We start from the raw sequence: 18,628 nt of genomic DNA on the forward strand, positions 1-18,628 counted from the left end.
CATCATCCAACCTAACACTCTACTCATGAAAGAGTTTAATTACCCCTCAGTAGACTGGAATAGACTGTGAATCCTACACAACCTCAAATCCACACACACACACATACCTGGACCTTGTAAATAAAAACATCATTGACCAAATAGTGAATGTGCTCACTAGAAGGTCAAACATACTGGACCTCATACTCACAAGTATGGGAGAGCACTGCACCCCCCATCTTCTCCTTCCTGGTAAGGCCTGACCATAAAGCTACCTCCTTTAAAATCAAAATCAGCTTTGTAACCCCAGTAAAACCAGTAATAGGTTGGAACTATTCCAAGGCAGACTATCTTTTATTAAGTGATGTTTTCTAAAATTCAGTGTCTCTTCAAACCTTGAGAACACAGCAGCCAATGCTGAATTGCCCTCAGAAACTCTGTACAGCCATGTCAATGGTTCCATAGAGGCTATTGTACCTACCAGAAGTAAACAAAGAACTAGCCTCAGAAACAAACCACCCTGCTGGCATCTCAAATTAAACAGTATATACAACAAAAGGAAAATAAATTACAGCAAAAATCAGGAAGAGTAATTCCATAAAGATAGAAACACTCATCAAACAAAATATGCAACTAGGAGGGCTAATTAGGTCAAACAAAACCAATTTTGAGGTTAAGATAGACTCCAGGTTAAAGATAACCATAAGACCTTCTTCAGGTATGTCAGAAACCTCAAGGGCAGTACACAGCAATGTGCTGAACAGGTGGTTAATGATGCTACATTCACCTTGCCTGGCCTTATAGCGAATGTGTTAGTGGGCAAATTTAGTTTCAGCTTTACTCCTGTCTCACCCCAACCTACCCCCCCAAGGAATACCCTAAGATATAACCCCTCCAACTTTAAAGCCAAGACACCACATCAGTGGGCCTCGATAACATCTTGGGATGCTTTCTTAAAAATTAAAAATTTGAACTATCAGGATCCCTGGAATCACTGTTTAACTATAGTCTTAAAACAGGCTTTGTGCCATGAAAATGGAGGATTGTGAAAGTCATTCCCCTTCATAAGAGAGGACCTTCAACAGATCCTGGAAGCTACAGACCATTAATCTAACAAGTAATATTTGCAAAGCCGTGAAAAGAGTTATCATAGCAATTATCAACAAGGACATAGGAGACCTTCAGACACTGGGTATGTCCCAGTATGGCTTTATTAAAGGAAGGTCTTGCTTATTGCACATGTTGGATTTCATTGTAAAGGTCACTAATGCAAAGGATGAGGAGAAGGTGGTGCTTGCTGCCGAACTAGATCTGGCTAAAGCAATTGATACAATACTCAGGCATTGTCAACAATAGCCTATGGAACTAGGCATAAACCTCTTTATAATACACTGGATAGCTAGTTGGCTCATGGATAGGATCCAGGAGGTTAGCATCGGTGAAGTCCCTTTTGCAAAGAAGCCGGTCAACAGTGGAGTCCCTTGGAGCTCTGTGCTGGGAATGCTTCTCTTTGGCATCTACTTATAATAGGTCAAAGCCAATGTCAGAGACCTCTGGCTGACCAGTTTTTCAAATGATTGTAAACTGGGAGCAGTCATTGAATTCTTTCAAGATGAAGACACCCCTCAGGAAGGTCTAGCACAAACATTTGATACCAAAGCCATGGCTTAGAACTCAATACCAAGAAATGGGAAGTTGGCTAACCTGGGTAACTGCATCATCAGTAAACACCCCTAAATGTTGATTCACTAGTCAGGGATTCAAGAACTCATGTAGATAGTAACCTGGCTTTTGACCAACATATGTCCAAGATAATAAGAAAATCCTTCTATGTTGCTTAACTTATAAGTAAGGACACGTCATGTAGGGCCAAAATAGTCATCATACCATTGTATTCTGCTCTTATCAGATTATAATGCCTCCTTTGGTATATAGCTGACCAAACACATGCAGCAACTTGACTTTCCAGAAAGGTTTCTTACAAAAAATCTATATCTATCTATCTATCTATCTATCTATCTATCTATCTATGTATGTATGTATGTATGTATGTATGTATCTATCTATCTATCTAGCTTTATGGATCCCTGTCAGACTGTCAAAGTTTCAAAACTTTGAAAGTCATATAGTCTGGACCGAATGTTTTGAATGGAGATCACGGTACAGCACAGAACAGGAAATTTACTCTTTTTCGCAATGTAGTGTGATTTCAGAGTTAGTATATTTAATTGGTGGTGGGGGTGGGAGTGATGCGGGGGGGGGGGGGCTTGGCCCCCTGCAAAACCATTAATAGAATTTTTTCAATGTTTGAAGTTCTGAAACTTCGATCATATCGTTTCGCCCATATGAATTTCGAAGTTTCGAAACTTCGATAATCTGACATAGATGTACACACACACACACACACACACACACACACACACACACACACACACACACAGTCAGTAAATTGCCTTCTGTATAAATCAGATTTGTGGGTCACATTTGGGTTGCATGGCTAGGCTTATAAGGGCCCTAGCGGTCATTATTACTTCTTAATCATATCTCTTTTTTTATTTATGCAATATTTTAAACTCCATTTTCATTTTATCCCACTCACTGTCACATCTGAAGACATTTCTATTTTCTTTAATAACACTCAATTTAAACTATGCATTCCTTAAATATTTCTCTTTTTAACATGTAGAAAAAAAAACTTGTCTCATTTTTACTTCATTATCCTGCATTTTTATGTTAGTTTTTAAAGGTGCATGGTCAGAAATAGTTATTGGCTGTGCATTGAAGCTTTTAATTAAATGCACATGTTCCTGTGAAATATAATGTCTGTCCAGTCTAGCTCACTTATTGTACCTTGGAGTATAATATGTAAATTATGTTTGAGTTCCTATTACTGAATTCACATCTTCCATGTCAAATGTTTTCATAAAATTTGTTCAGAAATCTACCCTTTTTGTTATATTTTCCATTCTAGGTCCCCTAATACTTCCTCACTATTGCAAATCAAGTTCCAGTTGCCATCTATAACTAATATTCCTTGCTGAAAGCTGATTATTTCTCCCTTGATTTTCTTAAACTCCACAATAGCAGTTTTTGGCAGAATATAAATGCATGCCAGTATAATCCTCATCCTTGCCAATATCCTCTTACTACTATAAGGCTACCAATACTGTCTTTCATCTCCTCTTATATCACTATTGGAGTCCCTCTAGCAAACATTATTACTTCCTTTTTCCTAGCCCCTCTAGCAAACAGTATTATTACTTCCCTTTTTTCTATGTCCCTGATATTCTGCTGAATATCCATCATGAAATTCATTTTTTGTGAAATTCACATTCTCGTTTCTTTCCAAATGTATCTCCTGCAGCATTGCTATTTGGAATTTATATATTTTTTTAATTTAATTAATACTCTTTCTTTTTTTCTCTGCCTGTAAGGCCATTTACATTCCAATATAATATGGATAGCATAGCCTTTATGATAAAAAGCTATTGCTCCCACCTGTTATACATGACAGTTTTTTTTTGGAATGTGTATTCCAAGCTTTTGTCTTAAATGCACACACTAATTTTTGTCAGGTTGATCTACTGTACAGTTGTTTTTTTTTCTAATCTCCATTTGAACCTCTGTCACATTTTTCAAGGCTTTTTGTTTTAATGTAAACCCTCAAATAATAAAATCAATACATACATTTTAGAATACCTTGCCCCCTATTTACTTAAAACAAACACACAAAACTATGAACACCATCAAAAAGTGAAGTGTAACCCTCCAGATAGAAGGTATTGGCCCAAATCGACAGCTGCACCCACAGGCGTTACCTAACTTAAGATTAAGGTTACCCATATTAAAGCTCATCTTACAGACAATGTTACAACTTACACTGATTGCAATCTGTTTTTTTCCTTATCTCTGTTCCCCTTCTATATGTGAAAAGCAGCTTGTATACTTTCAGGAAATATTAACTTTTGACCCTAAGAAAAAGTGCACTGGCTATCTTTAAATAAAACTAAATTGTACACTGTTCTATTAAATTCATTAAAGTATTAAGGCTGCTAAGAAGGCTTCTTCTTTCAGCTTTTTCCCAGTTAGGGGTCACCAGAGTGGATCACCTGTCTGCTCATGATTGGCAGTGAAGTTTTACAGTGTTGAGTTGCCAGCCTGGCGCCCAACCTTCCACAGAAGGCACACACATGCACACACTCACACCTAGGGCCAAGTTAGAGTGTCCAGTTCACCTACAGCATGTCTTTGGGATGTGGGAGGAAACTGGAGCACCCGGAGGAAACCCACGCGACCACAGGGAGGACATGCAGACTCCGCACAGAAGGCACCCCAGCCGAGAATCGAACCGGAAAACCTCTAGCTGTGAGGCGGCAATGCTAACCGCTGCACCACAGTGGCTCCCCATCCCTACTGACTCTTATTCTCCTCCCATAATTCCAGACTTAATTTTTCTCTGAAATTATTGTCATTGTACCTCAATTATTATTGAGTTCTGAGCATTCTTTGCTGATGGCAATTAATTGCAGTGTAGGCAGCTCGTCTCCATGTAAAAGTAAACAGCAATGAGAAAAAAAATGGCTAATATCTTTGCAGATGCATGAAGGAATCCTTGTAAATATTACTCAGAACAGAATGTACATATTTCCCGTATTCATCTGCCTCCAACAGAACATCTGCTAATGGAAAAAAAATATTTTTCCAGATGCAAGAAACTTACCATTTCTTATGTCTTTCATTATTTTGTCTTATTTTTCAAGCTTACTTGCTTATGAAAAACACTTGCTTATAGCTTAAGTCAAGGACATTAAATTAGACACCCATCATACTGAAAATGAGGGAAATTACTACTTTTAATTCTACATATAATTATTTCACTTTTACTCCCACACCCAGCCCAGCAACCCAATATTGGAGCATATTAACTTAAACTTACTTCTGTATAGCCTTTTTCTCTTGTTATACTGTAAAGTGTATATTTATTACAACAAAAAGTGCTTGTTTACCTTCATATCTTTAACACGTACAACAGTCATTGAAAAGACTTCATCCACATTAAAAATACCCCTGACAACGTGCTATACAAAACTGCAGTACAATATAACATGAAATGCTTTATACAAATACTGTTAAGGAAAACAATTTTTAATTACTTGTTTTCCCCTTTAATGTTATTCTAAACATTAATGACATAAACAACAATTTCCTAGCAACCATGGCAAGGACCCGTCTCCTATCCATCCCCTTATATGCCTTGCCCATCTTAACTAATGTCCAGCAAACCAACCTAAATAAAATGGAATCTTGTTACAACAAAATTGCTAAATTTGCTACTGAATCCCCTTATAGGTCCCATCACTGTCTGTCACTTAAGCAAGTCAACTAGTTGGAGCTACCTCATATGCTAGTACTCAACCAACTATCTACTGCTCACTAACTCTACTACTTTCCCAACCTAACTCCTGCACTACAGGAATTCATACAACCAGACATCCCCACTAGAACTCGCAGATCCAGCAACCAAAACCTCGTAAAAGTCATCAAGCATAGAAATGATGCTGGCAAATCCCTTTTTGCCAGCATCATTACCAAAAAATGGAACACCTTACCAAAGCATACAACCTCTACCACCTCCACTACTCAGTTTAAAAAACTCCTGAAAAAACAATTTCAGAATAATTGGCTATGCTCATGCCATTCACCAGGCTAACCCTTAAAAAGGTAACTCCTCTGTACCCCAACTACTCTCAGGCAGTTTATTTCATGAATACAAAATACTGCCTCTGTTTAGGTCTTTTGAGTAGATGTCTTTTGATACTCTATACCTCAGTGTTTGACTTTTGTATGAACTGTTAATTTAATCTATTCCATACTGTATGTATCATGTCCTTGTGTGTATGCAATGAAAGCTTGCATAACATGAAACAAATGTTCCATGCAACTTCCTGTTATTCTATGTATGTGTTGTTTGAAGCTTATCTCGCCGGGCCTCTGCTGAAAATGGACCCATGTCCAGTTGGACTTTCCCCGATTAACAAATGTAAAATAAAATAAATAAAAAATAAAGTGGGGTATCTGCTTTACAGTCAATCCACATGTTTAACAAAGTCAACAAAAAGCTTCTTTCTCAGACATTTTTTCTTGCAAAGCCATATTTCAGAAATGTGATCGATGCTTTTTAGTCTCCCATTTATTCACTAGTTTCAGTGTTGCTGATCTTCTTCATGTTTATCTCCATCTCCCAACATCCAACTCCAGTTCAAGTCCAAGGTACTCCTGATCCTTCTAGTCTGCTCCTGTGCTGTTTTATGTTTCCTCAAGCATTTCCTTTCAAACATTAGAAAAGATTTAACTGGCAAAATCTCTTTATGAGATTTATTGTCAGAAGAATGAGAAGCGGAGTTCCCTTCTGTCTGCTGGCTCACTTTTTGTTGGATAAACTTTTATTTCTTCTTCCTTAGCATGTTCTGCATCAAAAAATGTATTTGATCCTCCTTGAAAAATATTCTGAAAATAAGCTGGATACTGTAGCTTGAATGTCATACCTGTCTTTCGACATTTCCTGATTGCTGGGATAAATTTGCTTCTCTTCTGTCTGGTTTAGAGTAAACAATTATTTTCTACAAACACTCTGCTGTTCCAGTTTTTAATACTTTTCGTTCTGCAACAGTTTTGTCAGGAACAAGTTTTTCTGTTGGTATGATTGCTGTGATTGGTTAAATCTCATTGCTGATTGCATCTTTACTAATATAGGTATTGATTGCTTTCTCATGGCTAGGTTTGGAGCATATATTTGATATGCACTTGAAATTAAAAAATCATGCTGTTGAATACCGGTCCAATTTGCTTATTTGTGGTTTTATACGTTAATATAGTCTGTTCCTTCCAGTTTCTCTGATCTTAGCTTTTCTCTCTGCACTGACTTCTAACTGCACTTTTTTTTAAAAAACAGCTGTTCCTGATAAGCTGCAATTTCATTTAGCATTTTCTTCATTTCAGCCTATGATAAATGCAGATCTGAAGTAGTTAACTTCCTTTGATCAGAAACCTGTGGGTTTCGGATCTGACATATATCCGAGCCGGCAGCATACCAAGCAAAAAGATCCGAGCTCCAACCTCCTCCCCCCTACCCATACTACACTGCAACCTCCTTCCAATCCTCGGATCTCGTTTGTCGCGGCTTTGCCAGCACAGGATTTTTGAGCTCCAGGCAAGTTTGTCAGGGTTTTTCGAAATGTTTTGGTCTGTGTGTGCCCCTTTGATATTTCTATAGATAACTATTAGTATATCTCTCATTACGGATTAACTTCCTCGCTAGATATTTGCGTTTTGTAGTTAGAAAGTTGTTAACTTTCTGTCAGTGTAGGCCCCCCTTCCTGCCCGTAGAGTGTGTGTGTGTGTGTGTGTGTGTGTGTGTGTGTGTGTGTGTGTGTGTGTGTGTGTGTGTGTGTGTGTGTGTGTGTGTGTGTGTGTGTGTGTGTGTGTGCTTTTACTATATCGGAAAGTCAGAAAGTGACTATGTCTAAGTGCACAGAGTGTGGCCACAAGCTGTCACCAGCCGACGGTCACACTCTGTGTGTAGTTTGCTTCGGGGTGCCTCATTTGTCATCCGGCTGCAAAATCTGTGTGGCCTTCAACTCCTGAGCCCTGTGGGATTGCAGGAACAAGTTAATTCTGGTGGGTCTTCTACCTGTGGAATAAGCTTCTGCTTCTTCCACAGCTTCTTCACCAGCCACGGTTGTGGCTGTCCAACCTTCCGGCCCTCCTCCCTTGTCCAGGACTCACCCTCCCACCTTGCCACAGGGAGAGAGAGAGGCCAAGAAAGAGAGAATGAAAGACAAACACAGGGAGACAGAGAGACATTCAGAAAAGGAAAAAGAGATAGAGAGAAGGGTCGCAAGCGTCAGGCTGAGTTGGATCCAACGGCCCCTGCCGCTAAGGTGATTTTCTCTCCTGTTAAAGTTACTAGGCCATCCTCCCCTTGGCTCTGTTCACCACGTTTTTCTCTGGAGCCAGAGGAAGAGGCTGGGCCACACTCGAGGTCATCTTCACATAGGCTTTCCCGGCTGGCATCGGTGGCATCCTCGAGATCGACTCGGAGCATCTCTGAAGCAGACATGGATTGGATGATGCAAAGGTTTCTACAAACTCAACTGCAGATGGGAGTGTTGCTGCCCCCCACCGGTGCTGGAAGTTCGGCTCTGTTTTTCGCCTCGATAGCTCCTTCTCCAATCCACCATCGGATTTCGGAGTCTATGGATCCAAGGAGCCCAGAGTCAGGTGGTCGGTGCCGATGGTACCTTCGGCCTTGATGCCAGCCATGCCCTCAAGTCTGTCAGATCTGCTTTCGGATCCGAGCTCTTGGAGCTGTAAGTTGGGCATCAGATCCGAGGGGATGAGTGTGTCATCGGCTCCGTTGTGGTCGAGGCATACTGTCCCTTTGGGTCTGGCCATTCCAACTTCGGCTCCAATCCCTTCGTCGGATCTGAGGGTTGTGGCTACCATCACTACCAGTTTCAGGGAAGCCGGTTCTTCTTCGGTGTTCGACGTTGTGGAGAGGGTTCTCTCTGAAGGATCAAAACCCCTCACTCTTTCCTCAGAGTCCATCCCTGCCCCCTCGCAGTTGGGCTTGTCTTCCATCATCCAGTCCCCCCAGGACAGCCTGTGTTTATTGCACCTCAGCCAGTTCCCCTGGAGGAACACAAAACCATTTGTGAGCCCTCCTGGGAGAGTCCACCAGAGGAGCTTCCTCACAAATGCCAGTGTAAAAAGAGGCACTTGGACTCCCCCGAGTCCCTCACTGAGAATACATACTTGGAAGAAGGGGAGGGATCCCCCAAATCACCCCCGAAGACGTCTCCTTCGGAGACATAATGGAAATCCTTCACCAGAGGGGGGGTGGTCTGCTCAAAAACTTTCCTCAGACGATTCGGTATTCCTGTAGGCATTCGACACAGTTCCATCTACCTCTTGGGTGTCCCCCCAGCCGACCCTCTGGTGGACCTTATCACCACCAGAGCTTGGAAGGAGCCGGACACTGTGGAGCCAATACCCAAAAGGCCCGACAAAATATTGAGCCCCCCGGCAGACAGAGCTTCTTGGAGCAAAGATTCTCTGGTTGATGCCATGGTGGTGGCAGCAGCCACAAAAAAGGAACTCGCCCAGGAAAGTTCCTCGGTCCATCCCCCCAGACAAGGAGTCCAAGGTGATGGACCATCTTGGAAAGCAGACTTTTGCTTCAGCTACCTTTACTATAAGGGCGCTGAATTACTTGACCCACATAATTCGACTGCAGCGGGACCTTGTGAAAGAGTACGCCAAGTCTCCCCCTGGAGTCCATGTCGGCCGAGGATAAACGGACCTTCTCGGCTTGTATGGCCACTCTCAAGTCTGTGTCCAATACGTCCACGCGTCTACTCTCTCACGCCAGTGAGGGAGCCGCTAGGGCTAGCGGGTCCGGTATCACCTTAAGGCATTATGCCTGGCTCCATCTTTGCGATTTCTGGGAACCCTTCAAGGCATCCTTTGCTAATGCACCGTTGACGGTTCAACCCTGTTCAGGAAGACTGTCCATGATATGCTTGTCCAGAGCGAGAAAGACAGGAAAATGCTGTCAGCCGCCGGATCCTCTTTTCTAACCCTCAAAGGTCCTTTTCCAGGAACCAGCGAGGGCAAAAGAAGCTGTTGTTCCAGAAAACTCAGCAGTCCCAGAACACTCAGGACTCCTTCTCCTACAGAGGCAGAGGGGAACAAGGTGGATGCCAGCCCAGAGGCAGAGGGGGTGCCAAAAGAACTTCGGGTCACAGGAACCTTTTCCAGATCAACCCGCGCAGCAACCCTGAGGGGTTGCCCGACTGCTCCTCTCTGGAGGCAATCTGGGGGAATTTTTTTGATTCACCTAGCCCAATGGGAGTCCATCATGACAGATCCTGGGTGCTTCGAATAATATCCAGAGGCTATTCTATTCCCTTCACAAACAAGCCCCCTTACACAAAGCGCCTCCCGGACATCCCACCCACTCAGAGTGAGGCTGTGGCTTTGGAAATACAAAAGCTGCTAGAAAAAAGGGCCATCCAGCAGGTGCCCCCAGATCAGTCCAGATCAGCCATCTATTCCAGGTTCATTTTGGTGCCAAAAAAGACAGGGGACCTAAGGCCGATTCTCGACCTATCAGCAATGAACCTGTTCATTGCCAAGGAAAAGTTCCGGATGGTCACGCTTCAATCCATCCTGCCCTTCTTGCAGGAGGAAGACTGGTTGTGCTCGATAGACCTCAAGGATGCATACTACCATATCCTGATGGACAGGCGATCCAGGAGGTTCTTCAGCTTTTGGCTAGGGGCCAGTCATTATCAATTTAGGGTCCTACCCTTCGGTCTCACCACAACCCCCAGGGTGTTCACCAAAGTCATGGCAGTTGTAGCGGCCCACCTGAGACTTCAGGGCATTCAGGTCTTCCTGTACCTGGATGACTGGCTCCTCACCTCCCCCACCAGGCATCTACTCTTACTAGCCAGAGATTTCTTTCTCCAGATGTCATCTCGGCTGGGGATCACCATAAATCTCAGGAAGTCTTCCCTTCAACCTGTTCAAGTGTTAGACTTCATAGGGGCGAGAATAGATTCTCTTCAGGCCAGGGCATTTTTGACTCCAAACAGACTACACAGCCTGGCACTTCATGTGTTAGCACTTGTGCAGTCCCCTGCACCCCCAGCAGAATTTTGTCCTGAGAGCCTTAGGGTCCATGGCAGCAGCTATCAACCTGATCCCTTGTGCTCGTCTGCATATGAGAATTTTACAGTGGACATTGCAAGTTCAGTGGTCAATACTTCATCAACCTCAAAATTTTCTGATCCCTCTGAGCAGAGTGTGCAGAAATTCTCTCGTGTTGGCTCCAATCCCGGAATTTGCAGGAGGGATGTCCCTTTGTTGTGCCCCAACCCCAAGCCATGGTAACCATGGATACCTCCCGCCTAGGGTGGGGGTGGGGACTGTTCGGGCAGGACTGTTCAAGGCACGTGGACTCAAAGTGAGACCGTTCTGCATATAAATGTTCTAGAGATGAGAGTGGTCCTTTTAGCATTGCAGTCCTTTCATGCTTATCTTCCTCTGGGAACTATTGCGATTCAGTCAGACAATATGTCAGTGGTCTGGTATATCAACAAACAGGGGGGAACCAAGTCTTATCCCCTTTGTCGAGAAGCCATGAGAGTTTGGGAATGGGCGATCTCCACCAACTGCTTTCTGATAGCATCACACATTCCGGGTCGGTGCAACACCTTGGCAGACAAATTGAGCAGAACTATCCTTTCTCCCTACGAGTGGTCTCTGAACCCTTGTGTAGCGGAACAGATCTTTCTCAAGTGGGGTCAGCCTTGCTGCGATCTCTTCGCATCGCCATCCAATGCGAAGTGCCGCTAGTTTTTCGCTCTAATCCCCCCAATGGGAGAAGACCCCAGAGACGCTCTTGTTCATGCTTGGCCACCCGGTCTTCTTTATGCATATCCCCGCTCCCGCTCATGACAAAATTATTACAGAAAGCTCATTGGTTGGGGAGCAGAATTATCCTCATAGCCCCATTCTGGCCTCATCAAGTCTGGTTCCCCTGCCTATGGTCTCATCTCATAGCTCCACCTTGGATCTTGGATCCCATTCCGGATCTGATTCATCATCCCTTGGGAATGTTTCCTCTGAATCTGGACAGCCTGAAGCTCACAGTTAGTTGCTAGGCCTCCTGGTATCTCATCCCCTGTTAAATCCATCTTGGTTGCGGCACATAAATTCTCTACCAGGAAAATTTACTGTAGCAAATGGAGACATTTCTCCATTTGGGCTCCACAGAGAAATCTGGATCCTTTTACCGCTCCGATCCCAGCGATATTAGAATTTTTGTCTCATATCTTATAGCTTTAGGACACCTTAGGAAACCTTGTAAACTGCAATACCCAGTACCTCTAAATTTATAGTACTATAGCCACTCCCCCACTTTCTAGGTCCTATCTGCTGTCATCTGGGATAATTCCACCCACCCCTTTTCTACTACCTACATTTAATATCACCTATTAGCTTTCATCTGGCATTCTCCCATCCCCCCTTCCAGTACCTTTACCTCACCACTCTATCTTCTGGTGTTGCATCACCAGGTAAAACAGTTCCTTCACTCACTAGCTGAATCTCTTTACTACCCCTCTTGTTCACACCCCTCTTGTTCACACCATACCTCCTTACCTTGTATGAAAACCAGTTTCTTTTCAGGTCCCAAAACTATCACCCCAGCTGTAAATCCTTCCACCTTCAACCATACTTACAGTACCAGATCCTATCCAACATCTTGTTCAGTCTATCAACATCTCAACCCCACACATTAGCTCTAGATCCAAACACTACCACAAACTAATAAACAAATTCCTGAAGTTCATCACCAAGTATAGACTCAACCTAATACCTGGTGGTGATACTGACCCGAAGCCTGGCCCACTCACTTCAGATACACATACCCCTCTACTTGTAATCTAAGCTACAAACCTACAATTAATAGGCCAACTAACGCTCTCCTAGTCTGTCATCTCAATATTAGAAGCATTAATAACAAGGTACATGAATTGCATGCACTTCTGGATATCCACTACCCTGAGATTCTCTGTTTATCTGAAACCTGGTTAAAACCTAACACTAAAGACAATGAAGTGTTACCACCTGGGTACAACATACACAGGCTGGATTGGGGTAGCTTGTACACTATAAATCTGAGTTGAATGTCACCATAGATGTAATACAACCTCCTCAGATTAATAACTGAGATTGCGACCAAATTGCAACTTAATAAAAATAAATTCATTAATATCATCTGTATGTCCCCCAGGTAACAATATATCTACATTTGAAGATATCCTGCACTGGTTATGTCACTACCCCCAAGAAACCCTACTACTTGGAGACTTTAACATAGACTGGGGCACCTGTTCCTTAGAATCCCCAACCACCCATATTAACCAGCATGCATTTACACAAATCATATCCACCCCTACCAGGATAGGTAAACCCAACGTATGCTTGACTGGGTACTCATAAACAGTCACCCCCAACTGTACACCTCTGGTACCCTCCTTAATGGCCTAAGCGATCACCTTCTCACATATGTAATTAAGCACAAAACCATTAATTTCCAACAACCCTTACTCAGAAAGGTTAGAAACAAAACTTTGACCCTGCCAAATTCTAACAAGAACTAAACTCATGTAATTAGTCTATTCTAAAACACCTCCCCTTAGAGGAAGCAGTAGCATACTTTAACAACAAATTCCTTGAGATCCTTGATTTGGATGCACCTGTTCGTTCAAAGAGAACCAAGGCAAAAACTGCACCATGGCTTTCTATAGAGTCTAAACTCAAAATTACCCTTAGAAACAAAGCATGGGCTTTATGGCGTTCTTCTAAAGACCCTCAAGATCACATTAAATACAGGCAATCCAAGAACGAAACCAAAAAATCAATTTTACAAAACAATACTACTGTAATTTACAGACAGTAAATCAAAATAACCCTCAGAAGTTTTGGGCAGGTTTAAATAATCTACTACATCCTGGACAAACTTCAACCCCAATCCTGCTGCTACTATTGATAAAACCCCTGAAGATGTTTCTGATAGTTTTAACCAATTCTTTACTGAGACAATTCAAGCCCTAGCTAGCCAACTACCTCCTAGCTCCCCTGGTCCTGAAAGTAGCAACCCTAGAAACCTACTTGCGTTCAGCTTCCAACCAGTCGCCACTTCACTTGTCCTTGATCATAAAATTAAAACCCACTACACTTTCTGCTGATCAACTCCTGCAAAATCAGCTGATGCTATTGCTTACCCGTCTCAATTCTAATCAATCGAACCATAGTAGAAGCTAAAATTCCACCATCTGGAAAATATGTAATCCCACTTCACACTGAATTCTCCAGTTATAGGCCCATAGCTATACTCTCTCCACTTGCAAAGATTATGGAAAAATGTATTCATAGACAACTCATGCACCACCTAATCCAAAATCGCCTTATGGCAGACACTCAGCATGGCTTCCGTCCTCATCACAGCACTACTTCAGCTCTCCTAGCCTTTACTAACACCATAAACCATAATAATAATTATATATCCTCAGCCCTCTTTTGGATCTTTCCAAGGCATTCGATATGGTTGATCACCAACTTTTAATCCACACCCTGCAAACATTCTGTCTAGATACTGGAGCCCTCCAATGGTTTCAATCCTACCTGAATGGTCGACAGCAGGCTGTCCTCTGGAACAAACTCTCTAACCTTCTAAGGCTCCTAGGGCCCTTGCTGTTCTCCATCTTCATTAACGACCTTTATACTGTCATCCCAAAAGTCAGCTGTATCCAATATGCTGATGACTCTACTCTGATTTGCTCAGCCACATCTTCAGTAGAGTTATGGTCAGCTACCCAGACCACCTTTAATACAATAGAAAACTGGCTTTCTGAACATCATCTGATCCTAAATCCCAAAAACTAAAATGCTGTTATTTTCATTCACCTTTACCATAAAATCAAATGATGGCACAATAATCTCCCTGACCCATCTACAAAACTATTAGGTGTCATCATAGACAATAATCTCAAATTTGAAACTATCAAAACCATCAATAAAAACTAGGGTCACTTTACAGAATAAAAGCCTTCCTAACTTCTCCAGCTAAAATTGCCATAGCGCTCTCACCTTCTTTCAACCCTTCTGTATGCATCCTCTACTCTTGAATTTGAACAAGACTGTCCTTAACAAACTCTCAATTTGCTACAACCACATTGCCAGGTTTGCCACTGGGTTGCCTTTTAGGACACATCATTGCATCAATCTAAATCAGCTTGGTTGGCTTGAACTACCTAGCCTAATCCAGTATAACCAACTGATTATGGCCTATAAAATCCTCTATAATCCGGACAATACTCCTGCACTTAAAAATATTATCACCCCTATAACAATCCTAGAATCCTCTAACAAACTACTAATTCAGACTAGCAAAATTAATAACACATGCGGTGATTCTCTCTTTGCAAACTCTGTAAGTAGATCCTGGAACTCTCTTCCAGCTGATATTACCTTACTTTCCACCTTAGGTCAATTTAAAACTAGACTCAAACAACATTTGTCACTTAACTGGCTATGTCATTGTATCAAGCCAGGCTAACTTAAATCTGTTAACCAGTTTACTGTGTAATTTAATTTAATCCTGACTTGTGCTCAGGACTAACTGTAACCTGTGGAACTTGTTTAACTTGCTTACTTATGTAATCTCTGTAAATAGTCTGTTTGTAATATGTAATGCTGGTATTATGTAATGCTGTATCTTGGAGCTTTTCTCCCGGGCCTCCGCTGAAAATGGACATGCATCCAGTCGGACTATCCCGGTCAACAAATGTAAAATAAATAAAAATAAATAAATATCTTCCAGCAAGAAGCCAGCTTTTCCAAAGTGAAGGTCCAGCTGACAGCTGTTTCTCATTTCTATGTAGGGGACACTTAAGGCTCTCTCGCTGCTACCAGAATTTGTAAGACCTTTTTGAAAGGCACCTTTCTTCTGAGACCTCTTATTAAGAATCCATCCCCGCCGTGGGATCTGACTGCGGTTCTTCAGGCCTTAGTTGCGCCTCCTTTTGAGCCCTCGGTATCAGTTGTCTTAAAATTCTTGTCATGGAGGATGGCTTTTCTGGTAGCTATCACCTCAGCCAGGAGAGTGTGGAAGCTTCAGGCTCTTTGTATGAAACCCCCATATCTTGTGTTTCATAAGGACAGGGTGTCTCTCAGGACTAATCTGTCTTTTCTCCTTAAAGTTGCTTCTGAGACAAACATTAATCAATCTATTAATTTGCCAGTTTTTTCCCCAATTTTCAGAACAAGGGGGAATACAAACTTCATTTGCTGGATGTTCACAGGCAGCTAAGTTTTTATTTGCACAGGACGGCGGTCTTTTGTAAATTGGATCAACTTTTTGTTTCCTTTGTTAAGCCTTTTTTAGGGAAACCAGTTTCAAAGGTGACTCTCGCTAGGTGGATTTCCCTTTGTGTCCTACAAGCATATAGAGAGCTTGGTTTACCAGAACCAGTAGGAGTTCATGCTCATTCTACAGGTTCTTGGCAACGTCTGCCGCATTCTGGACTAGAATTTCCCTGGATGACATTTGCTTAGCGGCTACCTGGGCGTCCTCTCACACCTTTATTACTCATTATAAACTGGATTTGGTGTCTAGAGGAAGGGCTACATTTGGCTCTGCAATGCTCCGGAATATCCTTCCTTAAGGGCCTCCCAAGATTTCGGGTAGCTGGGGACTCTGTCCCACAGGTTGCTGATCAAATGAAGTTAAATACTTCAGATAAAGAAGTTATGTACTCACCATAACGTTCCATCCGAGTAGGTAAACTTAATTTGGCAGCAACCATCCCTCCCTCCTTCCCCCTTACCTTGGCGATTATTTTTGCTGAGCTCGATGTTCAGAGTTCATGAGCTTGAGGTTTGTTCTTGGTTCAGGGGTCTCAGGTTTTAGTTTGTTGGTGTCATGTGTGGAGTGGCAAACTTGAGTTGAGGATTGGAAGGAGGTTGCAGTGTAGTATGGGTAGGGGGAGGAGCTTGGAGCTTGAATCTTTTTGTTTGGTATGCTGCCGGCTCGGATCAGAAACCCACAGGTTGCTGACAAATTAAGTTATCTTACTCAGATGGAACGTTATGGTGAGTACATAACTTCTTTTTTCAGTTCATCCAAATAGCTTGTGAAAGATTCATCTATTTTTCCAGCATTTATTTGAGTTGATGTATTCCTTCCATGTTTCATTTATTTTAATGACATCTGAGTACATTTGATTTATTTTTCCCCAAATTGCTGGAAGCTATTTCTTGTGCCAAAGTCGAAGCTTGAAATGCTTTTTGCTGAATGATTGCAGGATTCTTCCCAGCCAGTGTTTTCTCTTTACATTTTCTGGTTAATTTTCATTCAGGTTCTCTAAATTTCTTTTTTGATGTCATCCAGGCAATGTTGTTACTAGTCAGTAACTGAATTTTACCCAAGCTGCCAGTGTCACTAGCTCTTATTTCTCACTTTTTGCTTTCACACTGGGACAGTTGAAATTAAGCTGTTGATCAGTGTACTGCCATCTTGAAAATCTTTGGTTGGTCATATCCTTGGTAAGATATTACGTAGATAACTTAGGTTACTTCAACAGTGAACATCAGCTATTATTGTAGGTTTACTTATGCAACAGTACTTTTTCTCTGTATAGTGTACAATAAGTCCACACATCTTGGTTGTTATAAACAGCCCATCTATTAGTTGGCCAGTTATTTGATCAAGGGGAGGTTTAACTTTTTTTTTATAGTGTGGAGAAGGGCTCTCACAAGAATAAGTATATCTTTGTCTAGATTTACCTCTTCTATCAGGTAGTTTACCTTTTGTAAGGATCTTTTCTTCTTTGACATTGATAACCCAAGCCCAGTAATATTCTTTTCTTTGTCTGTCCCCATCTGTTTTACCTGTAATTCTCCTTGTTTTTCTAACTTCTCTATCTATTTTTTATTTTTTGTCTAACTCCTCTATTTATTTTTTTAATTAATTAATTAATTAATTAATTAATTAATTAATTAATTAATTAATTAAATAAATAACGAAATACATTTGTTTATCAACTGGGTTACTTCCACTTAGCCTCTATGCTGTGCTTCAAGGGAGACCACAGGGGTGGTATTTATATTGCTAGGGGAAATTTGGTAAGGGCATTGGGGAACTTCTGCTACTCTTTTTGATATGTGCTGTGGGATCTTTTATATCTGCCTGAGCTACCACCAGCTCAGTCACATGGGACCTCGGTTTAATGTCTCCTCATAAGGACATCTAGTTTGTCGTTATGTTCATGCTCTGATTCTTGTCAATGTGTCTTGATCTTAATAATACTAATTCTTTGGGGAGATTCTGGTTTTACCAATACCCATATTTCTTTTAATATGTCTTGGTGGCTGAAGGGTTTTCCATCATCATTAATCAACTCACATATGGCCCAAATGGACAGTGAGGAGATTAAAAAGTGTTGCTATATGTGCACTATACGGGTGCATGTTTATATCTATATTTGTAATTATGTATGCATATGTAGTTTTGCTGTTTTTGTTGTGTAACTTCAAGGTAACCCCCCCCCCCTCCTTTTTTGCACTTTGTCTCATTAGATTTGCACATATCCCAGCCATTCACTTATTTTCCTTTGGTTATATCCCAGTAATCATGACTCAACTGTATACCAGTTAGAGACCTCCCCTCCAATTGCTAAGGTACCCCCATGTCAGTTGCTTATCTTCCTTTTTTAAGTAAGAGCACTCATGCCTTCTTCTAATATGCAAAACAAAATCTGACAGAAACCCCTTTCTAGGTATTTTTACCCAAATGTATTGTGCTGCACATTGGAGGCTTGCTATAACATACTCCAGTCTTGTACTGGACATCTCCCTTGGGGATCCCTGTAGCACAAACTTGATAGGTGTCTACATGATGCTGTAATTCCAAAGAATTGCATTTCTTTCTTCATAATTTAGCTTTTTTTGGTTTCAGTTTTAGCCTATTTTTCCTCAAGACCACAAACCATTCCTCCAGTGCTTGCAAATGTTGCTG

The 18,628-nt window shown here is 41.8% G+C and overlaps 1 protein-coding gene across 1 annotated transcript in view; it reads left to right on the forward strand.

The window, feature by feature from the left end:
• NPHP1 (nephrocystin 1) overlaps positions 1–18,628 on the forward strand; it is a 1,368,595-nt gene that overhangs the window by 1,028,660 nt on the left and 321,307 nt on the right. The gene's annotated exons all lie outside the window — the stretch shown is intronic.

Source organism: Protopterus annectens, chromosome 1.part2 (assembly GCF_019279795.1).
Source record: "Protopterus annectens isolate FY-2018-M chromosome 1.part2, PAN1.0, whole genome shotgun sequence".
NCBI lineage: Eukaryota > Metazoa > Chordata > Ceratodontiformes > Protopteridae > Protopterus > Protopterus annectens.